The sequence below is a fragment of the Chiloscyllium punctatum genome, chromosome 25, assembly GCF_047496795.1.
Source record: "Chiloscyllium punctatum isolate Juve2018m chromosome 25, sChiPun1.3, whole genome shotgun sequence".
NCBI lineage: Eukaryota > Metazoa > Chordata > Chondrichthyes > Orectolobiformes > Hemiscylliidae > Chiloscyllium > Chiloscyllium punctatum.
The window spans coordinates 17,363,068-17,390,079 of NC_092763.1; the positions used below are offsets into that span (position 1 = coordinate 17,363,068).

A 27,012-nucleotide genomic window follows, 5' to 3' on the forward strand; every position below is an offset into this window, starting at 1 on the left:
GAAGCCAGGACAGCAGACTTCCTAGCAGCACTAGAATGCACACTCAGGAACAATGGACTCTCAGAAGAGACACAACAAACAGTGAGACAAAGTATCGTACCTCTGATAACAAAGAAAAAACAAACACATAACCTCAACACCAAGGAGAGAGAAGCACTAAAATCACTAAGAAACGATAAGAACATAATCATACTAACCAGCAGACAAAGGCAGAATGACAGTCATCCTGGACAAAGCAGACTACATCCAAAAGCACAACAACTACTTGCAGATACCAACACCTACCAAAAGAGGGAGTTTGACCCCACCCCACAGCTCACCAATAGGATAAACAACACACTGAGGAATCTACAAAAAAACGGACAGATAACCAGGTTTGACCTACAGAGAATGAAACCTGAAAGCAACAACACCCCCAGATTCTATGGACTACCCAAAGTGCACAAACCAGACATCCCACTCAGACCCATAGTATCACTACCAGGGACACCATCACACAAACTGGCTAAAGAACTACAGCAGAAACTGAAACACCTGATCAGCGGATCCAGACACTCGATACAATCGACACAGGAATTCTTGGACATCATCAGAAATATACACATAGACAAGGAAGAAACCATGGTCTCATTTGATGTAACGGCACTGTTCACCTCTATCGACAAAACCCTAGCCAGAGAAACAATAGCCAACCTGCTGGACATACAGAACAGACAACAGGACGTTGAACCTGTCAACAAAGACGGCTGGACCTGTGCCTCACAACACGCTTCACATTCAACAACCAGATATACGAACTAATCAATGGCACACCCATGGGCTCACCCATCTCTGGACTCAGAACAGAAGCAGTAATGCAAAGGTTAGAACAAACAGTCTTACCGCAAATTCAACCCAAACTCTGTATCAGATATGTGGATGACACCTTTGTAATCATTATCAACACAGAAATAGAGAACACACACCAGATCATCAACGCCACACTCACAGGAATCCGATTCACTAGAGAGGAAGAAAAGGACAACCAACTCCCATTCCTAGACGTGATGGTACAGAGAACACCGAATGGAGAATTCAGCACAAAAGGTATACAGGAAAGCCACACACTCAGACCAAGTCCTGATCTACGAAAGCAACCACCCCAACACACACAAACGATGTTGCATCAAGACACTATTCAAAAGGGCCACAACACACTGCAGTACACCAGAACTGCAAAAAGAGGAAGAAGAACACCTATACAATGTATTCGCCAAAAACGGATACCCGCGCAATTTCATCAACAGATGCCTAAGGGAAAGACAACGGAACGAGGACATGCCGCAACCCAAAGGACTAGCCACACTACCATACATCAAGAGCAGTTCCGAACTGACAGCCAGACTACTGCGACCACTAGGACTCATAACAGCACACAAACCAACAGCCACTCTCAGACAACAACTCACCAGAACGAAGGACCCAATACCCAGCATGAGCAAAACCAATGTAGTGTACAAAATCCCATGCAAGGACTGTACAAAACACTACATAGGACAAACTGGAAGACAGCTAACGATCACATCCATGAACACCAACTAGCCACGAAACGACACGACCAGCTATCCTTAGTAGCCACACACTCAGATGACAAGCTACATGAATTCGGCTGGGACAACACTACTATTATAAGGCAAGCCAAACAGAGAACAGCCAGGGAATTCCTAGAGGCATGGCACTCATCCACAGATTCTATCAACAAATACATCGACCTGGACCCAATATACCGGCCACTGCAGCAGACAGCTGGAACTGACAACCGGAAGCGGCAGAGACAGGCCACTATAAATGCCGGAGGAAAGATCACAGAAGCGCTTCACAGGAGGCTCCCAAGCACTGAGGATGTCACCTAGACAGGGGACAAAACGTTTGCAATACAAATTCCCAGCTCGGTGAACAGAACCACAACATTGGAATACATACCCGACCCCCTCCCAAATAAAAATGCCAATATTCTTCTGTCAGGAAAAAGCCAATGAATGAGTCAGGTGATCAGGGACATGATGAGCTGAGATCTTGAAGTGCCCTTTAAATGACCCCTTTATTGCTGGCAAGTTGAGAAAACAACCCAAGGACCTACTCCAGCACATAATAGCTGGAGAGGTAGGAAGTGGTAAGTTTCACTCCTCTAGCTCAAACCTATCTCCCAAATGCCAACAGTTCATACTTGTCTATTTGTAACGAGAATCTATTTATTGGTCCTGAATAATTATTCATTTTAAGTACAGAAACCTGGTCCATGCTTCCTGCCAATCTGAATCTGAAATTCAGGTACATTGGGGAATTCAGCGTACTTATTAAAACCTTTAACTTTTGAGATGACCCTGGGGTTGGTGCAGCTTGGTGTCCAGTGTGCTATAACAGTCAGCCATCATACTCGTTTTCAAGGCCTGACACCTCTGTATCTCCCTGAACTCCTCTAACCCTCATTACCAAGGTGCCTGTTTCCTACAAATTCTGGCATCTTGTGTACACATGATTCCACCATTTCTGGCCATGTCTTCAGCTACTGAGACCCGGAGATTTGGGATTTCCTCCCTGACACATTCTGAAACTCCACCTCTCTGTCATGCCATACATTTTTGACAAGTAAACAAGAAGCGAACATCTTTGGTCCTTGCCAGAGCCCTAATCCCTAATATTCCGTGGGGCGAAGGGGAGTCAGACCTTTTGTAACCTTGGTGTTGCGTTTCCCTTCAGATGAGCCTGTGAACTCCAAAAACATTTCCTTCTACCTTTGCGAAATCTCCTGAGGCAGCTCTGCTTCAGCTTATCCATTAGCGAAACTCTAACACATTCCTTTGCAAGCTCTCAACAATGCCCACTGAGGTCTTGTCTCCCGTCTTGCTTCTTCAAGAAACATTTGTTTATCCAAAAATCTGCTTCTCATATCCTAACTCACATCAACTCTAGATCACACACCACCCTGTGCTCAGCAAGCAGCAGGGACACTCATTCCAATAACACCTCAACCTTAAAATTTTCATGAGTGTGTTAAGTATATTTATGGACCCATCCTCATTAACCCTGTACCCTTCCACACCATATCAATCATTGAGGTACCTGCACTGCAATTCTGACATTTTCTGTTTCTTGAATTTGAATTTCGCTATTACCGGTGGCTACGCTTTCAACTAATTTAGCCTAGTCTGGAATTTCCTCTTGTGTCATGGTAGATGTTGTAGTCATGTCCTCCAGATCCATTTGATTTACCTCGGCCAGATTTAATGTCACAAATCTTTCTTATTGGTATTACTCAAAGTTGCTAATTCCAGTTGGCGAAGGGTACATGCACAAAGTGTTAGGGAAAAGATACGTCTGTCTTAGTAAGCAGAATTGATTACATTGTACTTGTTAGCTAGTTACAGCACATCTGAGTCATGTGATATTCTAAAATCTAGTCTGATTTCACAGAAGAGACTTAAGAACTCAAAACAGTGAGCTACATGGGCTCAGCACAAGAATAACTGGAACTAAAAATGCTTTGCCCCTCCCAGGAACAATCCTTTATCTTATCTCATGGTGTGAGTTAACCCTTTCAGGTACTATTTTAGACCTCATTTTTATAGTTCTGAAGTATTCCTTCATATACAAAGCCAGAAATTGTAGGAAAACCTCAGCAGGTTTGGCAGCATTAGTGAAGAGAAATCAGAGGTAACGTTTCAGGTTGAGTGACCCTTCCAACATATATCCCAGTATAACAGTCCTATGTACATCTGTGACATTGGAGGATAGACATGGCTCTATAATTGCTGTGATTATCAAACAGGCTTTATTTTAGTATAGAATGATTTGCCATTCGATTAGATTACTTACAGGCCCTTCGGCCCAACAAGTCCACACCGCCCCGCCGAAGCGCAACCCACCCATACCCCTACATTTACTCCTTACCTAACACTACGGGCAATTTAGCATGGCCAATTCACCTGACCTGCACATCTTTGGACTGTGGGAGGAAACCCACACAGACACAGGGAGGACGTGCAAACTCCACACAGTTAGTCGCCTAAGGCAGGAATTGAACCCAGGTCTCTGGCGCTGTGAGGCAGCAGTGCTAACCACTGTGCCACCGTGCCGCCCATAAGCTATGCAGTATCAGGTTCTTTTCCCTAGCTGGAATGATGGGAAGAATTCAGCAGGAAAGTTCAAATATTTTGCTTTTCCTTTCATAGAAAATACCTGCTGCTTGCACATCAGCTGCTGATTGGGGTCCGTCCCTGGAACAACACAGAGGGGAAAGATACAGGAAGAAGCCTGACTCGACAGAAGACCCAAACTGTCTGCACCTTCTGGCCTCTCCTCGGATTTGAAAATTTAAGGGAATATTTCTGCTTGGCCTGTTTGCCCTGATAATCCATCTACAGTACCTTTGATATTTGTTCTCCAGTATTGCCAACAATTTGGTAGGCACAGCTATGAGTAGATTAGTAGAACTGCTGAGCATCAGAGGTTCCACGGCAAAAGTCTTCAGTCATGCCCTGATTTGAACTCTGATACCAGCTGTAAACAAATCCTTCAGCAGCAATTTTTAACTTCAAGAAAGCTGCCAGGGAATTGATATTAGGGGAATTGGTGGCTCAGCGGTTAGCGCTGATGCCTCACAGTGCCAGGGACCTGGGTTCAATTCCTCCCTCGGGCGATTGTCTGTGTGGAGTTTGCACATTCTCCCTGTGTCTGCATGGGTTTCCTCCGGGTACTCTGGTTTCCACCCATAGTCCAAAGGTGAGCAACTTAGGTGTATTGGCCATGCTAGATTGCTTATAGTATCCAGGGATGTGTAGGTTAGGTGGATTAGCCATGGGAAATGCAGAGTTAAGGTTGGGATTTGGGAGCAGGGAGCGTGGTGAGTTTGGCTGGGATGTTGTTTGGAGAGTCAGTGATGGGGTGAATGGCCTGCTTTAACACTGTAGGGATTCTGTAGTATTTGGAGACCCCACACACAATGAGGTTACATTATTTAAATTTGACCAAGAGATAGCTGATTTGTTAATTCCCCTCAGTATTATGTGTTGTCCAGATTTCAGTGATACTTTTGACCATTGCATTCCTGTGGCCAAATTGGGAAAAAGCATCAGGGAACTTATGGCTGTGGTTCTGTTACTCTCACTTCGTCATCTAAGTTCATGGAGATGCTCCTAAATCTGCTTCAGAGGGTGAATCTCATTTACCCATCTGAAAATGCTGATGATCCAAAGCTATTCTTCATTAAAGCAATTTTCTATGCTAATACATCATTTGTAAACTAACGGCATGAAATCGATTGACATTTTTAGATGTTTCCATCCAAGGGAAGAGAAGGGGTTTGCATTGGTCATTGTCATCAGTGTGATTTTTGTAACACTAAAAAAAAGTGAGAGTGTAAGGACAAGACAAGGATTTGCAAGGACTGCATGCAGGACTAATCAAGGATCTGGACTTCAGAGTGATCGCCAGGCTGAATTTGGATGAGAATTTAATAGAACTGTATTTGTGGGCATTGCATGAAATTGAAGAGAATGGGGTTCTTAGGTTTTAATGTTATTGGGGTGAAGCAAGAAATTGTTAATAGAATGAGCCTTGAGCTTTTTAATCTCACCATTGTTTGTTTAGTTTGGAATTAGGTTATAAAACAGAAGGTGTGATTTCAGCTATTTAAAAAGTCACTGGACACTGTGGACAAGGGCTCCTGCAATCATGATTCACATCAACAGTATGGCACACTTGGGTTTCTATCCATTAGCTGCATAGTGTGGGAAAATTGGCCGAGTGGAACATGATCTCCAGATTCTGTAGGTACGTCTGGATAGTCAACATGTACTTACAAAAATACCGATCATTATAATATTATATTCACCAGAGCAAGGTCAAAGAAGCTATTTTAAGTCCAACTTATGTTTTTCCATGTCCATGCCATTCTCTATAAATTTTCTTTGTTCATTCTTTTGTGTGTTCATTTTCTATTTATATCCAGTCATGAAAAAGATGATTGATAAAAATTAACCTTGATTGAACTATAATTAGTGAAAAAATGTAATTGATAAGCACATGGGAAAGACTGAATGTTTATTTACTATTTGATTTTGGGTAAGCTTAAATGTTCTGAAAAATGTGTCACCATTAGAAACTGTTCAAAGAAATGGTTATAACTTTTAATATGTTGCAGACATCACAGCCTTGCTCAGGAATAAAGCATATTTTCACAATCTGATGGGTTGTAAATAAGGAAGTTATTCCCTTCCATAAATTGTCCTTTTCAACTGAGGTATTATTGATAAAAAGTAGTAATTGGAGACTAAATAGACCAATAACAGTAGAACCAATCAAGAAGCTCACAGTTAACTATGCCATGGTGAGCAGGGAAGTACATAAAAGTGGATATTTTTAAAACATAAGATATAGGAACAGGGGCTCCTTTAAGTCCCTTGTGCCTGCTCCACCATTCAATGGACCATGGCAGTCCTCATATTGACGTTCCTGCATTTTTCTCATAATCCTTGAACAAGAATTCTTGGCCCTCAATACACACAAGGACTCTGACCCCACAGCTTTTTGCATCAATTCCACGGACTCTCAAGCCTCTGAGAGAAGAAATTCCTTCTCATCTGAGTCTTAAGTTGATGCCACTTAATTCCATAATTATGCCATCTGCTCCTGGAGGACCTTTCCCACGAGGGGGAGCATTATCTCAGATTTACCCTGTTAACTTTTAAGAGTCCTATATGTTTCGATGAGATCGCCTCTCATTCTTCTAAACTCCAGTGAGTCGAGTCCCCACCTATGTGGTTTTTGCTCAAAAGACAATCCTCAGGGGTCAAGTCTCCCAAGGTGGGTTTCCTTAACACTAACTCACAGAATCACAAAATTGTTTGTGTGAAGAAACAGGGCATTCAGCCCATCATGCCTGCATTGTCTTTCTGAATAAGTAACACACTTAGTACCATTCTCCTGCTTCTGCTCACAGCCCTGAAAATTCTTCCTTTTCAGATGATAGTCTAATTTCAATTGAACATTTTACCACATGGGTGCTTTTCCAACCTTCACTACTTGTTACGTGAGAAAGATTTTCTTCATGTAAAGCAAATTATGGGATTACACTTCTAGGATTGCTAAGTGTTGTTGTCTTAAAGTTGTTACCCATAACCTATTCTTTTAAATAAACATTTGTTTTTCCAAACTGCTACCCATAGATTTGCTGTTGTCTTGGTTGGTTAATACTTCATCTGAATTGAAAGGAATTTATTAAACAATAATTTTTGGAGTGTCCAAAATTAATTAAGTTACAGATAACAACATCAGAAATCATCAATCATATCATCAATCTATGCTATTGACACAATATATCAACACACCAACTGTCCAATGAGAAATGTTGGTGGTTCAGTCAAGCCACCATTTATTCAAGACTTGTTAATTGTTTCTAACACTCCACGGAATCAAAGAGTGACTTTCTTCTGAAATCATATCTTGCTAGATGTATAATTAGTGCTGCCTTGGCTTCCTAATGTCATTATTTATCTTGCTTTCATTTAGTTATCTCAATGTTGTTTTATTCTCCTGACCTTAAAGGATTTCAGTTCTGCAATAGAACAGTGCTTATGCTGTGAACTGCTGTACAAACGGATTGTCTCGGGTTTATCTGGTCAAAATAGATTTTTCTCACGTTTTTTTGCAAGTGCAATGAATGATTCCCATTTCTATGTGGCCTAATAAACAGTTCCCAATCTCTTCAATGGCTTTACCTGCTGTGTGTGGTTTTAAAGACAACCCCATTCATTTTAATTAGCTCCACCAGATGAATCTCACTCTTCTGATTCCATCTTGTCAAACGTCACTGTGGATTTATCTTCTTAAAGCTGTGTCTGAAGATACCTTCAAAGCTCACAGGAACCTGCACCCACTGCTCACCATGTTAGAGATTGTTCATCCTATCAGACATCAAGACAGGCCAGTGAGGGATCATTGTCATAACATTCTTCCTGGCAGGGATTTTCAGGGTCACTTTGTTGAGTTTGGTCGAGGAAAAACACTTGGTCCTTCAACAAGAACACCCTTGTCTTAACCAATATGTCATTCATGACATTAGTAATAGGTAAACATTCCACTGATATGGTAGACATTGTCACAGGGACTGTAAAGAGGGCTTTAGTGGTAGGTTTTACTAATCAAGCTCCTATTCTTCCACCCAAATCAGCATGACATCATCATATGGGAGTTCTTAATGCATGCCTCAGCATTAACCCTTTCTGCACCTTCTATGACTAATAGCAGTTTAGATCAGATCCCTCTGCACCAAACCTCCCCTCATCCTGTAGTTAATGGCAGGGAACCCAGCCACTACAGACTGTAAGTTGGGCCTGTGAGAACAGGAGATCCTGTCCACAATGTACTGGAATCCTGCGTGTTATCACCAAGACTCAGTGAGGAACGTGACTGAACACTCACGATGCAGGAACTCGAATGCTCAATAATTCGCACCAGCCCCACCCTACCCCCAAATTGAGGCACTTCAGGCAACCTTATACCTGGGACTTGGCTGAGGTGCTGACCGATCATGGGAACAGTGTTGAAAAGTGTGGCACTGGAAAATCATAGCAGGTCAGGCAGCATCCGAGGAGCAGGAGAGTCGATGTTTCGGGCATTCGCCCTTCATCGGGAATGTGGAGAGGCAAAGGGGTTGAGAGATAAATAGGTAGGGTGGAGGTGGGGATGGGGCTAGGGGATGAAGGTAGCTAGGAGTGAGTAATAATGATAGGTTGGTGGGGGAGGTGGGAAGGAAGATGGACAGGTGGGACAGGTCAAAGGAATACCCAATGAAGTTACACTGATTGTAAACCAGAACAGATGTGGAATTTCAGGACCATTATTTACCAATTGAACAGGAATTTTCCTTTGGGTTTTCACTTCACAGGAATGACCAGAAGGTGCACACAGTTTGGGTCTTCTGTAGAGTCAGGCTTTTTCCTGTTTCTTTCCCCGCTGTGTTGTTCCAAGTACGGACCCCAATCAGGAGCTGATGTGCAAGCAGCAGCTATTTTTCGTGATTGGAAAAGTAAAATGTTTAATCATTTCTGTTGGATTTTTGCCCAGCAAGAAGAAATCTGGTTCCTAATCAGATTATTCTGCAGCTTGTTCCAACATGGAATTAGCTGCCAGCAGAAATGATGGAGGCTGATACAATTACAGCATTTAAAAGGCATCTGGATGGGTATATGAATAGGACGGTTTAGAGGGATATGGGCCAAGTGCTGGCAAACGGGCATATATTAAGTTAGGATATCTGGTCAACATGGACAAGTTGGACCAAAGGGTCAGGTTCCATGCTGTGCATCTCTATGACTCCATCACCTGGTATTTTATATTATCTCGAACAATATTGAACATCTGTGTTCATGACAAAGATTACACTCTCATCCAGACACTCCAATTGATCCTGTTATACACTGGCAGTGAGACACACTGAAGGAAATGGGCATTACATTGAAATTATCTCTGGAGAAATAATGTAATTGCAATTCATTATATGTTAAAGTTAAGAGACATAGTGAGATGAAAAGGTTTCGGGAAGGAATTCCAATGTTTAGGGTCAAGCCTGCTGAGTGCACAGCCATCAATGGGGGAGTGAGTGAAATTCAGGTTGCAACAAATGTTGGAATTGTAGGACTGCGGGTAGGGTGATGGTGCACACAGTTGGAGGAGGGTACAAGGTAGGGAGGGTTTGCCTAATGATACAAGGGTGAAGATTTTGTAAATGTGATGTTGTTGGATTAGAAACCCATGGCGATCAGTGAGGATAGGTCTGGCAGATGAACAAGGCCTAGTATGATTTAAGACACAGGCAGCCATGTTATGGAGAAGCACTAGCTAAGCTAAGGTGGAAGATAGGAAACAGGAGCCACTAGTGGCAAGTCGTATAACCTACAGATTACAAAGACAATGACCAGGATTTTTCCAGTAGCAAGGCTTACTGTCCCACAACCCAAAGACTTGGTAGGAAATATATCCCAGCAGGTTATGGTTGTACCAGAGTCATTTCAAGCTGCTCAGGTCATTAAATGGCTGGAGATGGGATTTTAATCCTCCATTTGGTGCAAGTCTTGCGTTAAACGAAACTGCTTGCCAATTTTATTGACTAACTCTGTTGCCCCAGCAGTGCCACAGGGAGTAATGGTCACTACTGGCACCAGAAGCAATCCCCAGAGTCAAAGTGCTGGAGCTCGACAGAGGGAGCTAGTAATGGGGTCACACAACAGGAATTGGGAGGGGAGGTCCAGGGATAGTAGGGAGACTCAACAGCACAGGCAGGAATGCTGTGAACATCCGGATAAGGTCAGACTTTGAGTTGGCAGCTGATCCGGTGTCATTGATAGAGGCAGCCATCTCCTTTTCCCAGTCTCCCTGCCCTCCCCTTACCATGAAGGCCCACATTGCAGGGGAGGATTAACTGAGGCTCTAGGCTTTGCCCACACCTTATAATGTTGTAGACCAGACACAAGTAGGTGGGAGAGTAGTAGGATGGCAATCGAGGTGATGTCATGGGCCCTCCTGCCAGCAAAGCTGCTAGTGCTGGACTGTAAGAACCTGCTGTTTGTAACAACCTCAAAGACCAATCTCTTAACGACTGCATTAGGGCTTTAGTACCCTGGAGCACCATTGTAATGATGTCACAGAGCTGCTCTTCATTGGGAGGAGTTACCACAGTGTGAGCTGAATTAAGAAAGAAAAGATAGAAATTCTTGGTGAGTTAAGCAGCGTCCTGAAATATAACATTGTTACTGTTAGAAACACTTGCAGAACAGCATATAGACTAGAGTGAGAAGCATTACCGGTAGAGATTGCACAATGGTTTATCAAGTAATCCTTTGAAAACACAGAACCTGTGTATTGCAGAGAAAAATACATTTTGGTGAAACTTCATGTTTTGCATTCATCAGGACATTTCTCAAGAATCCCAACTGACTTAAGGTGAGAAACAAAATTTGTGCCACACAAATGGTTGCAAATTGAACAATAATTTGCAGAGACAATGACATGGAGAATGCACCAGTACTGCTGATTGACAGTTAACTGCTTGGCTTTGATTAGAGGATTTGGGACTTCACTCCATGGAGAGGTGAAGGCTGAGAGGGATTTGATTAAAGTTCACAAAATCATGAGAGTTCTGGGTAGATCAAACGGAAACAATTAACTCCCAATCTTTAAATCTGCGCTGTTCAGTCCATGATATTTTCAGCGATTTGTTAAAGTAACAATTGTGATGTGAGAATAAAACTGTTGTACAGCAGGTATTTAAAGCTTGGAATGCACTGCCAGGAAGTCTGGTGGAAACCAAATCAGTCAGGGTATTAGAGATGGCATTGGATAATTACTGAAATGGGAATAATGTCCAGTGTTATGGGGAAAGAGTGGGAGAATAACACTTAGGCATTCTGTACATTCAGAGGGCTTGTACAGACATGGTGGGCTGAAAGGCCTCTTTTTGTACAGTAACAATTCTGTGATTCTGTGAACCTTGTGAAGCTGAGACAGACAAATTGTAACCTTGGTCTTATATGTATTTGATGTTGAAATGAGCTTCTCACTGCATGCTTGTAACACCACTAAAACCATGTAATTCTACCTGCATAATATGGTCAGACTTATCCTCTGTTTATCTGTTGCAGAAATTCTTATCCGTGCATTTATGTCATCGGGACTGGACTATTCAAATAAAACTCAGCTGACCTCCCAATTTCTACCCTTGCAAAAGTGTGCTCTTATTTACATCAAGTTCTGATCATCTATTACTCCTCTTTCCCATTCACACTGGCTCCTGCTTAAGCAATAACTTAATTTTAACATTCTCCCGTTTATTTTCAAATCTTTCCATGGCCTTGGCTCAACCTTTCCTGGAAACCTCTGAGATGTGTGTAATCCTCTAAATCAAGCATTTTGACCTCTCCAGTCTAAATTGCTTCTCCATTAATAGCTGACCCCTCAGTTGCTGAACTGTGAAACTTTGGAATTCCTTCCCCCTAACTCTGCCTCCCTACCTTTCTATCATCAAAAGCATAAAGAAACAAACAGGGAGATTGATCTTGGCAAACCTGTATTGAAATCAGAAAATGTTCCACCTGACTTTACTCAAATAAAATTGAATCCCACCTCCCATTGTTACTACCTCTTGTCATAACCAGACAAAAGTAAAAATCTGCAACACGGAAAACATCATTTTAAAACTGAGAGATAGAGTGATGGATTTTGAGACAGTTAAAACTCGTATTTTGTAAGATGCATAAATAGTACATGAAATGTTTGAGAATTTACTGAACTCAACCTGACAATCTGTGAGCCATGAACTCTAATACATTGTACAGAGTACAGAATTTAATATTTACTAAATTAAGGAGACCTGCATTTTGCAAGGTATTGTAATTATTTGCATATTGATGTGTTCCTGTTTGTGCAATCCTTTTGTTACTGTAAAACCACAAGACGATAAGATATAGGAGCAGAAATTAGGCCATTCGAGTCTGCTCCCCCATTCAATCATGGCTGATACGTTTCTCAACCCCATTCTCCCAATTTCTCCGCATAACCTTTGATTCTTTTCACAATCAAGAACCTATCTCTGTCTTAAATATACTCAATGACCTGGCCTCCACAATCTTCTGTGGCAATGAATTCCATAGATTCACCACTCTCTGGCTGAAGAAGTTTCTCCTTATCTCTGTTCTAAAGAGTCTTCCCTTTACTCGAAGGCTGTGCCCTCGGGTCCTAGTCTTTCCAACCAATTGGAAACATCTTCCCAACATCCACTCTGTCCAGGCCGGTCAGTATTCAGTTTCAGTTAGTTCCCCCTCATTCTTCTAAACTCCATTGAGTGTAGAACCAGAGTCCTCAAACGTTCCTCATTTCTTAAACCTTTCATTCCTGGCATCATTCTTGTGAACCTCCTCTGGACCTGCTCCAGGGCAATACACCCTTCCTGAGGTCTGGGGCCCAAAATTGCTCACAAAATTCTAAATGTGGTTTGACCAGAGCTTTATAAAACCTCAGAAGTAAATCCCTGCTTTTATATTCTAGTCCTTTTGAAATAAATGACAATATTGCATTTCCCTTCCTAACTACTGACTCAACCTTCAAGTTTACCTGAAGAGAATCCTGGACTAGGACTCCAAGTCCCTTTGCACTTCAAACTTCTGAATTTTCTTCCCATTTACAAAATATTTCCTGCCTCTATTCTCCTAACAAACTGCCTCATACTTTCCCACATTGTATTCCACCTGCCACTTCTTTGTTCACTCTCCTAACCTGTTGAAATCCTTCTGCAGCTGCCCTGCCTTGTCAATGCTACCTGTCCCTCCACCTATCTTTGCATTATCTGCAAACTTAACCAGAATGCCCTCAGTTCCTTCAACTAGATCATTAATGTATAAAGTGAAAAGTTGTTGGCCCAACACTGACCCTTGTGGAACCCCACTAGTAACCGGCTTCCATCTTTTATCCCCATTCTCTGCCTTCTACCAAACAGCCAATCTTTTATCCATGCTAGTATCTTGCCTCTAAAGCCATGAACTCTTAACTTACTCAGCAGCGTCCTGTTTGGCACCTTATCAAAGGCCTATTGAAGGTCCAGATAGATAACATCCATTTTCACTCCTTCATCTAATCGACTCATTACCTCCTCTAAGAATTATAACAGATTTATCAGGCATGACCTCAGCTTGATGAAACCATGCTGACTTTGCTCTATCTTACCATACACTTCCAAGAAATCTCGTCATTTACAATGGACTCCAAAATCTTACCAATGACAGGTCAGGCTTATTGGTCTGTAATTTCCTGTCTTTTGCCTTACTCCCTTTCTTGCGATCCACAACCAACCTGGTTTCCCTGTACTCCTGCATATTGAAATTCCCCCATGATCACTGTAACCTTGCCTTTCTTACACGCAATTTCCATCTCCTGGTGTAGCTTGGGCCCCAAATCCTGAGCATTGTTTGGAGGCCTATACATAATTCCTGTTATGGATTTCATTTTTCTTTGTGGTTCATCAACTCTATCCACACAGATCCTACATCTTCTGATCCTACTTGGTTTCTTGCAATTGATTTAAGTTCATTTCTTACTAATAAGGTAACGCTACCCCGTCTGCCTACTACCTTGGATATTTAGCACCCAGTACTGAACCTTCTGCAGCCAAAATCTTTGTTTTGATTGTGTAAATGTTATAAATTATGTTTTTATTGTAGCATTGAAGTCACCATTGTCCTCCTAGACCATGGGGCTGCTTTCTCATTAGAGAGTGAGGTGACTGGTGATGGTTTACCCTGAGGGTCACTGTGCCTCAGGCAAGGGGAGAGCTCCTGGAGGAGAGTTCTTCACGGTAACCTCAGCTGGTACAGGAATTGCCAACACTCAGCACCGCCAACTCACCATCCAATCAACTGAACTAACCAACCCACCTTGTTTTAGTTGTTTAATCAACACAATTTGTCTGTTTTGTTATGGACTTGTGGAGCCCTCAGATAATCAACGTTTAACATTGTAATTTTACTATTTTTCCCTACTATGCTCAAATATGTGCACGTTAGGTGGATTGGCCATGCTAAATTGTCTTGTACTGTCCAAGGATGTGCAGGCTTGATGGATTAGTCATGGTAAATACTATGTGTTATGGGGATAGGGTAGAGGGGTTGGATCTGTGTGGGATGCTTTTCATACGTTTGGTGCAGACTTGATGGGCCAAATGGCCTCTTTCTGCACTGTAGGTATTCAACGATTCTATTCTATGATTCTATAACTCTGACCCTAATTGCTGAACATTCTTACGCTTATATATTCTGTCCCTTGCTATCACACTCTGGAGTCATCCTTGCCTATAATATGATTCAGGACCAATATCTTGTCTTTTCTATTTAACATGGTGAATTACACCTCAGTGAAATCTGCACACACACTAATCCCACAGCACACCCATTATACCAATTTTAATGCCCGAACCAAGATGATATTCACAGTGAACAAAGCTAAACAGGAGTAGAAGCAGAGCAAAACAATATTTTGACTTTGAAATGATATGCTTTGTGTTAAAACTAGCATAGATCCAAAACCGAATTTTGTGTTCTCTGTTCCTTAACCTTTAAAAGATTTCAAAGCTGCCCCTCACTTGCCACAAGGTGGAGCCCTCAGCTTGGACAACTCTCACCACGGCCGCAATGGGATCCACATAATACAGAAGATGGCCATACACCGGCCCAGTGCTATTGACCAGACAGGGTATTCAACAGGTCCATATGTTGGAGGGGTGAATGTTGCTAAGGACCAGATTAAGACTGCCTGAATGAAAATAAGATACAAAACTAGATCAGAAACAGAAGGAGAGATTACCTGCAGCTTGATTATGTTCAGTTTAAAATCACTGTAAGTGTAACATCTCCTTACCACCAGCAAATATGGAGAGGTCAGAATCCAGCATGTTCTCCACCAGAGCCAGAAGGGCCAATTCCTTTCCCCAATCACCATCTCAATGTCCTTGATGAATCTGTTTGTCCCTGTGTACAACAAGGGAAGCAGAGAGACACCATAATTCTCTTTGTCCTGTCTTCAGGGCAGCTTGTTTACTGGTGAAGTTCACCTTGGACAAAGTGGCACTAATGAACAAGTTAAAGTAGAGGAGGGATCACTCAGAATTTCAAACAGAATGAGGAAATTGATCCTTGTCAGTTGATCTTCCTCTCCCATTCTTTCCATCCCAGCATAGATCTGGAACATGGTTTCCTGGAATGAGTTCTTCTTGGCTGTGGAAGGGAATGTGGAATTTGAAACTGGAATTCAATACTGTATTGAATAATAGAGCAGGCTAGAGGGGCTGAATGATCTATTTCTGCTGTGTTCACATGTTTCTATATTCAGGACTTTATTCAAACATTTCGCTTTCATATTTTACAAGTCTATAGCAGAAGTCATGATGCCATGAGAGAGGAAGTTGTTTCGAGTTGGGAGAGGAAATATGAACAATCTCATGACTAATACCTGTATCACTGGTAAAATGGCACAGGATCAATACAATCATGGAGTTAAATGTGTGGTTCAGATTGGTGTGGGCGGTACACGGTTCAGTTCACAGGATGTTAGGACAGTACTGGGGTGAAAGGAACAGTTCCAGTGGGATGGACAGACCTTATTAGAATCAAACTTGGATCAGTGACCCGGCAAATTGAGCAGCAAGGGCTGTGTAGAAGTCTTTGGGGCTTCTACATGTGGTGAGGGTACAGGAAAGAGAAAAATAGGCTGACAAAGCAAAACGATAAGGTGGTGTTACAAGTCAAGCCTTTAGATAATAATACTCAGAGTGGGACAGGAATGGACAAAGTGTCTAAGAATATGCAAACAGCAGGAAATAAAGTCAAAGGTGCAAAATTCGTGGCTCTTAACTTAAATGTACATGCTATTTGGAACAATCTAAATGAACTAATGGCACAGAGATATAATTTTTTAGTCATTATGGAGACATGGTTACAAAGAGATCAAAGCTCAGAATGAAATATTCAGAAGAATGTGACTTTTCAGAAGGAAGGAATGATTGGTGGTGGCTTTGTGAGAAAAATATGGAATTCATGTGATTAAAAACTATAGAATGGACAATGTAGAATCTATATGGGTGGAGGTGAGAATTAACAAGGGAAAGAAGCATCAGTGGGAGAAGGCAAGAGCCTAACACCCCATTCCCCCCAAAACTGGCTGTTTTGTCAGGCAGAGAATAATTCAAGGGGTAATGAGAGCATACAAAAAGAAAAATCATTGGGGATTGAATATTCATGACAATTGAGAAAATCATGTTGGCCAAAGTGGACAAAAGGAAGAATTCAAAGAATGATTTGGGACAGTTTCGTAAATCAACTAATCATAGATTCAACCAAGGATCAAGCTGTTTTCGATCTGGTGATGTCTAGCGAGATTCGTTTGATAAATTATTTCAGAATAGAAGACCCTGCGGGAATACTGATCAAAACATGGCAGAATTTAGCATTCAGTTTGTGAGTCCGTAACTTGGGTCAGAAATAACTGAGCTAAACTTAAATAAGGAAAATGATATACAGATGAGTTGCAGAAATGGCTGGCATGGTTTGGAGAAGGGGTTTGGCAAAATACGATCAGTTCTTCTATAACAGGAAGGTTGTGTTCATGTGCAATCCTGTGTTATAGAAAAATCACACATTAGAAACAGCACTGAAAGTGTTGGCGATGTAATCGCATGACAGCCAACACACATTTTAAAAGCTTGCACTTTAGAAACAACGTCACCAGTTTGTCAATTGCGTTACAGTGAATTTGCGTTGATGAAATGTGTGTTATAGCAGAACACACTGTAGGCAGTTGCAACAAAATAGCAGATTTTCAGAAAATAATTCTTGGCTTGCAGCAAAGATATATTCCATTGGGAAAGAAGGTTTCTAAGAATGGGATAAATAAACATGGTTAAGGAAGAAAGTTAAGGATTATCTAAAATTGAAAGGAAAAATACATGTAAGATGTCAAGATTAGTAGCAAACCAAAGGACTGGTAGAGTTTTAAAGAACAAAACAACAAAAAGAGGCCAGAAAAATAATAAACAGGGTGAAAATAAATTGAGATAAACTGGAAATAATGTACAAAACCTACAATGAGAACTTCCTAAAACATATAAGAAGGAAGAGAGATATAAAAATAATAAACTGGGGAAATACTAAGAGAAACAGGAAGTGGCAGAAGAGTTGAATAAATACTTTGCATCCGTCACATCTTCACATTGGAAGACATTAATAGCATTCCAAAGACTAAAATAAAAATCAAAGTTCTGAAATAAAATGGCGTGTAGAGAAGTGGTCCTTGGAAGTTTAATAGGATAAAGGCCAATTAGTCCCCTGTCTCTAATGGATTACATTTTAGGATTTAAAAAGAAGAATTAATAATAGTGAACTGTTTCATAGTCCCGCAATAAAATTTAGATCCTGGTAAAGTGACAGGGGATTGGAAAACTGTTAAAGTAACACTCACTCAAAAAGAGAGGGAGGCAAAAACAATCAGAAAAATATAAGCCAGTTGGCTTAATATCCATCAAATGTAGAGTCTGTTTTAAAGGATATAACAGCAGTTAGAAGCACATAACATTATCAAGAAGACGCAACATGGCTTCATGAATGTTCGTCATATCTCACAAACTTATTAGAATGGGCGGCACGGTGGCACAGTGGTTAGCACTGCTGCCTCACGCCGCCAGAGACCTGGGTTCAATTCTCGCCTCAAACAACTGTCTGCGTGGAGTTTGCACATTCTCCCCGTGACTGTGTGGGTTTCTGCTGGGTGCTCCAGTTTCCTCCCACAGTCCAAAAATGTGCAGGTTGGGTGAATTGGCCATAGTGTTAGGTGTAGGGGAATGGGTCTGGGTGAGTTGCTGTTCGGAGGGTTGGTGTGGACTTGTTGGGCCGAAGGGCCTGTTTCCACACTGTAAGTAATCTAATCTAATTTAGCCTTGAGATTGTCAGAAGCAGGATTGATAACCAGGAACCATTAAATCTAATATACTTAGATTTCCTAAAAACTCTTGATATGGTACCACACCTGAGCTGCCTAATAACATGAAAGCCCATTGTGCTGGGGGTACACTATGAAATGTATAAAGGATTGGTGAACTGATAGAAGACAAGGAGCAGGATATTATAGGGGTCTGGGTGATGTGAGTTATGACACAATTTGTGCAAGAACTGGCCGAGAATTCCAGCAAGGGGCATCTCGGTGTTGGGAGGATCACGTGCCGTCTTTTATTCTTTCAGTAAGCTGGGTTTGTCACTCGGCAGTGATGAGTTACTAATTAATGGGATTATTGCTTGTTAAGAGCGGAAAAATGTGTTGCTGGAAAAGCGCAGCAGGTCAGGCAGCATCCAAGGAGCAGGAGAATCGACGTTTCAGGCATAAGCCCTTCTGCAGGAATGAGGAAGGTGTGCCAAGCGGGCTGAGATAAAAGGTAGGGAGGAGGGACTTGGGGGAGGGGTGTTGGAAATGCGATAGGTGGAAGGAGGTTATGGTGAGGGTGATAGGCCGGAGAGGGGGTGGGGGCAGAGAGATCGGGAAGAAGATTGCAGGTCAAGAAGGCAGTGCTGAGTCCGAGGGTTGGGACTGAGATAAGGTGGGGGAGGGGAAATGAGGAAGCTGGAGAAATCTGCATTCATCCCTTGTGATTGGAGGGTTCCGAGGTGGAAGATGAGGCGCTCTTCCTCCAGGTGTCATGTTGCCAGGGTCTGGCGATGGAGGAGGCCAAGGACCTGCATGTCCTTGGCGGAGTGGGAGGGGGAGTTAAAGTGTTCGGCCACGGGACGGTTGGGTTGGTTGGTGCGGGTGTCCCAGAGGTGTTCTCTGAAACATTCCGTAAGTAGGCGGCCTGTCTCCCCAATATAGAGGAGGCCACATTGGGTGCAGCGGATGCAGTAAATGATGTGTGTGGAGGTGCAGGTGAATTTGTGATGGATATGGAAGGATCCTTTGGGGCCTTGGAGGGAAGTGAGGGGGGAGGTGTGGGCGCAAGTTTTGCATTTCTTGCAGTTGCAGGGGAAGGTGCTGGGAATGGAGATTGGGTTGGTGGGGGTTGTGGACCTGACGAGAGAATCGCGGAGGGAGTGGTCTTTCTGGAACGCTGATAGGAGATGGGAGAAAAACATAATCCTTGGTGGTGGGGTCTGTTTGGAGGTGGCGGAAATGACGAAGGATGATACGATGTATTTGGAGGTTGGTGGGATGGACGGTGGGGACACCACCCACGCCCTCCACCTCCTCCATGATTTTCGCTTCCCCAGCCCCCAACTCCTTATCTTCACCATGGACATCCAGTCCCTATACACCTCCATCCCCCATCACGAAGGCCTCAAAGCCCTCTGCTTCTTCCTTTCCCGCCGTACCAACCAGTACCCTTCCACTAACATCCTCCTTTGACTGACTGAACTGGTCCTCACTCTGAACAACTTCTCTTTCCGATCATCCCACTTCCTCCAAACCAAAGGAGTAGCCATGGGCACCCACATGGGCCCCAGCTATGCCTGCCTCTTCGTCAGATATGTGGAACAGTCCATCTTCCGCAGCTACACTGGCACCACCCCCCACCTTTTCCTCCGCTACATCGATGACTGTATCGGCGCTACCTCGTGCTCCCACAAGGAGGTTGAACAGTTCATCCACTTTACTAATATCTTCCACCCTGACCTCAAATTTACCTGGACCGTCTCCTACCTGCAGCCAGCTATTCAGGATTTTCTCCACGTAAGGGGTCAGGAGCTGAATGTAGGGCAGGCCACCGCTTAGCTTGAGTCTTTCTGCTCAATTGTGGGCTGTTTACTTCCTGGAATGAGACAGAAGCAGGTATTAATGGAGATGAAAGGAGGTGTCCCAATTGTTACTGTTGGTACAGGTGGGAGGTTTCCTGACTGAGTGAACAGGTATCAGAGAGGGAGTGCAGCTTGAATTGTGTCAGGGATAGGGACAGGTGAGAGTGAGGGGGGATGAAATTGCAGGCAATAGAGAGAGTGGGAGAGCATTCGATTCAGTGGGAGGTGGGTTCAGCAGAGTTACAGTGAATATGAGATATCAGAGAGAAGATGGGAGCACTTGGGCTGACCAAGTGGAAAAGCTGGGTATTACTCCAGCTGGCAAACTTTGTACAAGGCTTGCATGTCATCTGTTCCTCTGATAGTCCTGGGGTAAGAACCATACTGTCCAGTAAGACATTTAGATTCCTACCCACAAAGCAGGACACTCATTCTCCCTGTCTGCCTTGTCCAGGATCTAAGTAACAATGTAGGGGAGTTCTAGACCGACAATACTTGTCCGGGCACATAATAGGCTTTTAAAGATGTCATGGCCACAAGGGATAGCCATTGTATCAGAGCCCCTGTCTTTTCTATTCATTTTTTTCATTTTTGCTTTGGAGCTGTGAACTGAGAGCTGAGAGCTGAGGACGACCTTTGGACTGTGAGCAGCAGTAAAGGAAAGAACAAAGTGACATTTGGCCATGAGACCAGTTTTGAAAGTTAATTGCAGGTTGTTGCCTGTTTAAAGAGCATTTTAGATGTTTCAGTTCTAGAGATGCATTTAGGTCAAACAGATGGCAGATATTTGAATGTTATCAGAGACCAACACAGGAAGATCTGTACCAAACATTCTAACCAAGAGAATGTTGAAAAAAAGGAAGAGAGTTTAAGAGAAAAAATTGTTGGTGTCAACCTGTGTTTCTGTCAGAAGGATGGTGACTGCAAAAGCTACAGGAAGGAGATTTGATTACTCTTTGGTTATCTCCTATTATCAATTTAGGATAGAATCTCAGTTCTAAGTTTTAAGTAAATAGTCCTCAGAGGTTACTGAAAGCTATCTGCATTAATTGGTGTCTTCAGAAATCAAGCAGGGAACAATCCTACCGCCTGTGATATTTTGGATCATGGAAACTGTTTAATTGAAATGGACATCAAGGAAAAGATATGATACAATTAATGTAGATCGAGAGGAGGCTCTGAGTTGTCTGGCAGATGTATAAGTAGTTAAACCTCCAGGGCCAGGTGAACGTGGCCTAGGCTGTTGAATGAGGTAACGAAGGAAATAGCAGGGGTGCTTGTAAAATGTTTTAATTCCTCTTCTAGTCATAGGAGAGGTACCAGAAGACTGGAGGGCAGCCAATGTGGTAATTATTTTTAAGGACAGAGTAGAGGGATAAACCAGTAATCTACAGGACAGTCAGTCTAAACTCGACATTGGGAAACTATTGGAAACAATTCCAAGCAACAGAAATAATCTGCATTTGGAGGGGGAGGAACTAATCAAGAACAGTCAGCATGGTTTTGTTAAGGGGAGGCCATGTTTGACCAACTTGACCAATCTTTAGAAGAGGTGATCGATATGTAGATCAGGGCAATGCTTTTGATGTCACCTATATGGACTTCAGTAAGGCTTTTGATAAGGTTCTTCAAGAGATACGGATAGCAAAAGTAAGAGCAGAGCTGGAAACATTAGTTTCCAACGGCTGAAAATGGACGTGATTGGCACCATAGAGATGGGTGGGTAGTTAATGAGTTGAATTTGGTAAGGTTGGCAAGAAAACTCATTCAACCTCATGGCAGAAATCCATCCAAAAGCGCTCAATGAAACTCAGATTAAGCAAAGTAAAATATATAATTCAGATTAGAGAGCTGGGACAATGGGGACATTTTCACTAGTGGAGTGGCCACGGGATTAATGCTAGGGCCACAATTATTGACAAAATGTAATAATGACTTGGATAAGAAAAGTGAATACGCAATCACCAAGTTTCCGGATCACACAAAAATAGGTGGGAGGGCAAGTGATGCATAGAGTGATACAAAGAGTTCATAGACGGACACAGAACAGGTTAGGTCTGTGAGCAAAAACTCGGCAGGCAGAATATAATGTGGGAAAATGTGAGGTAATAGACTTTGGCAGGAGGAATAGAGGAGATGAATATTATTTAGCTGGAAAGACTGCAGAGAACTGCAGCATAGAAGGATTTGGAGTTCCTTGTGCATAAATCTAAAAAAAGCTGGTCTTCAAATTCTATGGGTAATATGGAAGGCAAATGGACTGTTGGCCTTTATTTTAAAGATAATAGAATATAAAAATAGGCAAGTCATGTTAAAACTATTCAGTGCATTGATGAGATCACAGCTGGAATACTTTGAATAGTTTTTGTCCTCCTATCTAAGGAAAACTATACTGGCTGTGGAGGCAGCCCAAAGAACATTCATGGATTAATCTCAGATAGGGAGAGATTCTCTTAGGAGGTGTGGTTGAGTAGTTTGCCTTTAAACTCTTTGGAATTTGGAGGAACGAGAGGTGATTTTTTTTCTGCTTTTAGAGAGCAGCGAATCCATGAAGTTCTTTACCACAGAGTGCGATCAAGGCTGGGTTTAGAAGGCTATTCAAGTAAGATAGACAAATTGAAAATCAATAAAGGAATCAAACGTTATGGGGAAATGGTAGGAAAGTGGAGTTAAGGATCGTCAAATCATCCAAAACCTCATCAAATGGTGGAGCAGTATCAATGGGCTGAATGGCCTACTTCAGCTCCTCCATCCAATGGTCTCATTGTCTTAAGTACTTATATTGCTATAAAAATTCACACTTACATAGTTTGGGCTCTGTGCTGCCTAATTACATCGAACAAACATACAATAACTGCAAGCTGGCTGCTAATATTATCCCTGCTACTGAAGGTGAGTCAGGTACCATTGCACATCCCATGTTTGTGAAGCCGTCTAACGACAAACTGCCTATTTGGTCTTGGATCTATGAAAAAATACAAGTATCAGCAATTAACAAGACAATGACTGCATTAAATTGTCCCCAAGCTGTAATCCAGGAAAATCAATTGGATCACGAATGAAGGACACAAAAGTAAACTCTGTGTTTCATTTTGGTTTCTGTAGGGGAAGATCTTTAACAAATAAAAAGAGCACTTGAATTCCCATCACCTTCTGATACAAATTGCCACACCCATCAAACAATTCATTTGGTTCCATTTTACTAAAGAAACCTTAAGGTCCACAAAGTACAATAATTTAATGTAATTTATTTTGTTTCAGCATTTTTCATGATTGAGCGACCAGCTGAAACCAATGAATTGCAGGAGAGCTGTTATAACGAGAATCCAGCCCGTAATGTAATGATCCATAAAATTTAACCAGTAAATCCCAGCCTAAAATTACATTGAAAATTCAATGAAGTTATACAGGAGGATCACAGTATTCCTACTTTCAAATGCAGATTTTGATGAGATTTGAAATGTATATACATGTGGGTATTTGTAAAACCCACAATTATAAGTAAAGCAAAATACTGCAAATGATAGAAATCTGAAACAAACACAGAAAATGCTGGAGAAACTCAGTAGACCTGGCAACATTTGTGAAAAGAGAAATTGAGTTATCGTTCTGAGTCTGGTATGACTCATCTTAAGAATTGTTCCAACACAATTCTAACTTGATGCTCGATTTTCTGTCATTCATTTATGTTTGGGCATCAAATATGTTGCTGTTTTCCCTTCTCCATTGATAACTAAATGTCAATTTTGAAATGAGGAGATAAAAATTTGTGTCCAATACTTTCCAGATTTAGAAAGCATGACACTTTCTGTACATAGAATTGCTACAGTGTGGAAACAGGCCATTTGGCCCAAATGGGTCCACACCAATCAGCATCCCACCCCTCTTCGTGTATACCCTTACATTTCCCATGGCTAATCCATTTAGCCTGCACTTCCCTGAGCAATTTAGCATGGCCAATCTGCCTAACTTGCCCATCTTTGGATTGTGGGAGGAAACTCACACAGACACGGGGACAATGTGCAAACACCATGCAGACAATCACCTGAGAGTGGAATCAAACCTGTGTCCCTGGTGCTGTGAGGCAGCAGTGCTAACCACTGAGTCACCATGCTACCCTGTGAGCCACTGTACCGCCACATCTTAACCCTTTGTCTCCAGTTTTAACTGCCTAGGAACACTGTGTTCATGGGAGTGATCTCATGGGAAATAGCAATGATCTCCCTCCCCGCTCAGTATCTCAACTATATTCCCATTGTCTAACCCTAGTGTTGTTAGAATACTGAAAGGACTCACAAACTCATAACATTCGCCTGTACCTGTGTTTTGTTTTTGCTGTTTGTGATCTGCCTGTATTGCTTGCAAGACAAAGCTTTTCACTGTCCCTCAGTACACGTGACAATAAATTCAATTCAATTCAATTCAACACAAACATATGAATAGATGAACATGGATCAGGCATAGCTCTTTCTGTCCTGAGGTGCTTGCTCCACCATTTAGTAAGGGCACAATTGTTATGAAGTACTTTGAATATATTTGCATCCTTCTTTAAATAATACAACTAATTCTGTATCGACCACTGCAGATATGGTACACCAGTGCCCTGTATAACTGACGCTTAAAATCTCTGCTTCTGTATCCAATTAACCTTGCAGGAAGTGATAAAATTATGTTAGCTTTCCAAAAATGTGCCACATTGGCATATTAATTTTTTGCTTTTCAAACACGAGGAGACCCATAGCTCTTAACATTTTTTTTTCACTCCAAAATGAAACAAACATTTTAGTTTCTGATATTCCATCACAGGCCATTGCTTCAGAGTCAGATGTTTGACAGCTGTACTGATAATGCTGAGGTTAAGGAGGAGGAATGGCCAGTGCCAACAGAACCATAGGTATGAGGCTCAAGGGACTGCAGCTGTGGGTGACCAAAGCAGTGCCTGAAGAGAAAGGTGTATTGAAAGTGAGGCAGATACATGAGGCAGATGGAAGCAACAGCATCACTTATAGCTGCCAGCCTCCTGCAGGTCTTGTGCCCTGAGAGACAGCTGAATGCCTGTGGTTCTGAAGATCACAGTGGCATTGAAGGTCCTCAGCAGCATCTCCATTAGTAGGTGGCTCTACTGGCATCTCCCAAACGCAATCAACAAGTGCACTCATGATGTCTGTGAAGATTTTTCCAGGAAAAAAATATAGCTTGCCCAGTTCGCTCTGGAACCAGACAACCAAGGTGATGGTGCTGTTACATTTACAGCCAGCACTGGGTTCCTTCAAGCATATGGGATAACCAGCTGTAAGCAAATGGTACTCACAGCTCCCTGGCAACATCCAAACAGGTTCCTGAACAGGAAGGGATTTCACTCAATGTCTAGATCATTGATAGCAATGGACAACATTCATGCATGTCTGTTTGAATCCATGATCAAAGGATGTTCATGTCACAATGCTTACACTGCACACAATTCCCAGATTCCTTGAATGTTTGCTCTACTGCTTCATCTTCAGGGCTGACATATGGATGACAATTCCCTAAGACTGAGTCAGATGCCTGGAGGTCGGTGCACAGAAGAGACAGACAGCAGCATGCTAAGGTCAATATGTTGGCACACCGAACCACTATGCAACTCAGATTGATGGTAAATGTGCTATAATGCCGCCCATCAGAGCCATGATTGGACAGACAAATGGCCTACTGAAGATGCACTTCCATTGTCTGGACTGCTCAGGAAGATCCAGAGAAGCTCAAAGATGGGGTGTGAACACAGAAGAGGTGGAGATGGACCAGCCAGATGTTGTGTCTTCAGACAAGGAAGAAGGAGAGAGCCAGATAGATCCTGAGTGAGGAAGTGAATGAATGAATAAAGTAAGGGAGTGAGGGGCACTGCCCACATCCAGCAGAGATTCTGAGTCTCCACGGTGGTCATGGAGGCACGTATGTGCTCACAGGTAACAGTCTGCTTGGGCAGACTCTGCTATATTGGCTTGAGTCTGCATGATCTCTGGTGCCTCGGTCAGGCAGTCCACTGTAAAGGGTGCAGCCTTCTACCAGGAATGTGGCACACCCATCTTGGGCTATAACACGAGCCCCCATGGGAGTTGTTCCAGCATTAAAACCTCATCTTAAGGAGGATAGTGCTCTCTGGCTCTGGGGAAGTGGGAGCAGTATTGCATCTCTGTTCTGCACCAGTCAGACGGTTTTCAAAAGGTACCATGAGCCATTTTGGTGAGGGGACACCCTTGTTTTCCAGCAGCCATCGCTGTTTACTTTGTGGATCTTGGAAAGAGACAGGAACGTGTGAGTTCTCTTGTCTGCATGTGTCCTGGCCACTCTCAGGTCATCTAGTGAGGATCTCCAAAGCCTGTCATTGGTGGAGTTGAACATTGATGGAGAAGAAAGCTTTTCTAGAACTCAGAACATAGAACATTACAGCGCAGTAGAGGCTCTTCGGCCCTTGCTCACTCTCTCGACAGAGCAGGTAACGGCTGTCTGATGGTGTTTATTTTAAGTCGCGGTATATTCCAGTTATTGTTTTTTTTAAACGGTTGAAATTTAAAGTTTTTTTTAAGCGCCTAGCGGACCCGGAAGCTGATGTCGCGCTAGCTTACCTGGGAAGGTTTTTTTTCTCTCTATAAAAGCGCGCAGGCGAGGAACCAGAGGC

General features: G+C 42.5%; 2 pseudogenes; one reads left to right on the top strand and one right to left on the bottom strand.

Moving 5' to 3' along the window:
• The window catches only part of LOC140495615 (sodium- and chloride-dependent neutral and basic amino acid transporter B(0+)-like), a 55,467-nt pseudogene extending 51,118 nt beyond the window's left edge, over positions 1-4,349 (top strand).
• Positions 4,350-8,915: 4,566 nt separating this feature from the next.
• Positions 8,916-27,012, bottom strand: part of LOC140495616 (sodium- and chloride-dependent neutral and basic amino acid transporter B(0+)-like) — a 39,347-nt pseudogene continuing 21,250 nt past the window's right edge.